Genomic DNA, 2,500 nt, shown 5'->3' on the forward strand with positions numbered 1-2,500 from the left:
TAGCCCCCGTCGGAGCCTCCGTCACGGGCCGGCAGCGTCGGGGCTTTCGGTTGCCGTTTGTGGGTCCGGCCGCGGCCCCGGGGGGGCCGGCGTCGAGGTGGTTGGCGGTGTCGCGGGCTCCCTCGTCCCCCACCCACCTCGCCCGCCTCCACCCTGTCCAGGTACCTAGCGCGTCCCGGCGCGGAGGTTTAAAGACCCTTTGGGGGTCGCCCGTCCGCCTCGGGTCGGGGCGGTCGGGCCCGTGGGGAGCCGTGGAGGCTGGTCTTCCCGTGTCTCCTCCAGACTCCGCTGCCCGCCCCCCCGCCGCCCCAGGCCGGGGCGCCGCCGCGCTTGCGCCCACGCCACGGCCCTCCCCGGTTGCCGGGAGGGGCTTGCCCGGCGGCTGCCGGGTGGTGCGTGAGCGTGTGCGTGTGCGTGCGCCCCGTGTCCCTTGGGTGTGTGTTGGGGGGAAGGGGACAGGCGGGAACCCCCTGGGCGCCTGTGGGGTTGTTCTGAGCTCGCCCCGCGCGTCGTCCGCGTGGCGGGGCGGGCTGCTGGACTTGCCCTGTTCCAACCCTTCCGACCTCTCGGAGTCTGGTCTTTGTTGTCTCTTGCTGGCCGGCCGGAGGCACCCTTCGGGGATGTGCTGTGCCAGGTTGGGGGGGTCGCCCCTTTTCGGGGTTGGCCCTCCCGGTGATCACAAAAACTCGTACGACTCTTAGCGGTGGATCACTCGGCTCGTGCGTCGATGAAGAACGCAGCTAGCTGCGAGAATTAATGTGAATTGCAGGACACATTGATCATCGACACTTCGAACGCACTTGCGGCCCCGGGTTCCTCCCGGGGCTACGCCTGTCTGAGCGTCGCTTGCCGATCAATCGCCTCCCCCGGGTGGGTCTCTCTCCCGGGGGTAAGGCGCGGCTGGGGGTTCCCTCGCAGGGCCTGTCCCGCCGGCGCCCGCCCCTGCCCGAGTGCGCCCCGCCACGCCCGCCTGCGCGGCGGTTCGGTGTGCGGGGTCACCTGTGGGCCGGGGAGAGGGTCGTCCTGGCCGCCGGGCCCTCCGTCCCCCTAAGTGCAGACGACGGTGGCCGCCGCTGCCGGCCCTCCCTCCTTCCTCCTCCTCCTCCTCCTCCCCCCGCCCCCTCCCCGGCCCCGTGTGTCCGGTCCCTGCCGCCTCCCTCAGCACCCCCCTCGCCCCCGCCTCGCCCCGCCGGGTCCGCTCGGCGGTGGCCTGTGTGTGGGACGTGGGAGGGCGTGGGACGGGGGCTGGGGGCCGGCGCCCGTGGGGCGGTGGCGTGGGGTGGTTGGGGGGGGGAGAGGTGGGGCGGGGGGGAGAGGCCGAGGCGGCCGGTCGCCGCCCGCGAGAAAAGGGAAGGGCGAGGAGAGCTCGCGCCTGAGGGCCGCGGCCGCCGCCGCGGTCCCTCTGGGGGAGATCCCTCGTGCCGCACGCGGTCTTTGGGATCGCCGCCCGGGTCTCGGGAGGGTTTTGCGGTGCCCCGTGCCGCGCGGTCCCGCGGGCCGTCGTGGGGGGTGGAGGCGCGGATCCGGAGCGCCGTCGGTCTCGCCGCCTTGCCCCGGGCGGCGACCGCGGCGGTCCGGCCGTGGCCCCCTCCTCTCCCGGTCCGCGGCCGTGCGGTCGGGGGCCCGAGCCGCGGCCCCGCCCCCGCTCCCCGCCGGCGATCCCGGCCCCCTTTGCCCTGTCGGGGCGGCTCGCGCCGAGGCCGAGTCGCGCGCGGGGCTGCGCCCCGGGGATGCGTGCCCCGGCGGCGGCCCGCGGGACGCCGCGGCGTCGCCCGCCGCTGCGCGCTTCCCCCCGGGTTGCGGCCGCGCCGCACTGCGTGCCCCGAGCCCGCGTTGTCGCGGTGTTGGGGGGGGTGTTGGTTCTCCGCGGGGGTCTCTGTGGCTGGAGGCGTGCCGCGCCGTCCGCCGGGCCCGGTCCGGGGCCGCGGTGGGAGCGCGGGGCACGTTGGGACGTGTGTGGGGGGAGGCCGGGTGCGTCGCGTGGGGGGAAAAGGGCCGGCGGTCGGGGGCGACCGCCGCGCTCGGACCCCCCCCACGCCCGCGCCCGCTTTCCCCCCCCCCCGCTCCCCCGCCCCGCGCCGCTCGCCGCGGTTCCCCCTCCGGGGTCGTCGCGAGGCGGCGCGTCCCGCGCCTCGGGCCCTGCCCGACCCCCCGTTCCTCGCCCCACCCCTCCGCCTTCCAACCCCGGCAGGGCTCCCGCCTGTGCCGCCGGCCCGTGCTCCCGCCTGCCCGCCCGCCGTTCGGCCGTGTCCGTCCCGCGTGCGCGCACCCTACCTTCCCCGTCCCCCCATCCCCTCCCGGCTCTCTCCCCTCCCGCGCTCTCGCTCTCTCTCTCTCTCCCTCCCTCCCTCGCGGAGGGTTTGGAGGGGAGGGGGTTGTTGGTGCGTTGGGGGGGGGGGGTCGTCGGTAGGGGTGCGGGCGGCTCGGGCGTCGTTGGGGTGTTTTGCGTCGTTGGGTGTCGGCCGGAGAACCGGGCGGGTGCGGACCGCGGCCTCTTCCC

At 76.8% G+C, this 2,500-nt stretch overlaps 1 non-coding gene across 1 annotated transcript; it reads left to right on the forward strand.

Annotated features, from left to right (window-relative positions):
- Positions 1-692: 692 nt before the first annotated feature.
- On the forward strand, positions 693-845 carry LOC144614437 (5.8S ribosomal RNA). The gene has a single exon (XR_013552238.1). It is a non-coding gene; the product is annotated as a 5.8S ribosomal RNA (ribosomal RNA).
- The last annotated feature ends 1,655 nt before the right edge of the window (positions 846-2,500 follow it).

The sequence above is a fragment of the Panthera onca genome (genome assembly GCF_046562875.1).
Source record: "Panthera onca isolate mPanOnc1 chromosome F1 unlocalized genomic scaffold, mPanOnc1 haplotype 2 h2.Chr15_ul_1, whole genome shotgun sequence".
NCBI classification, from domain to species: Eukaryota; Metazoa; Chordata; class Mammalia; order Carnivora; family Felidae; genus Panthera; species Panthera onca.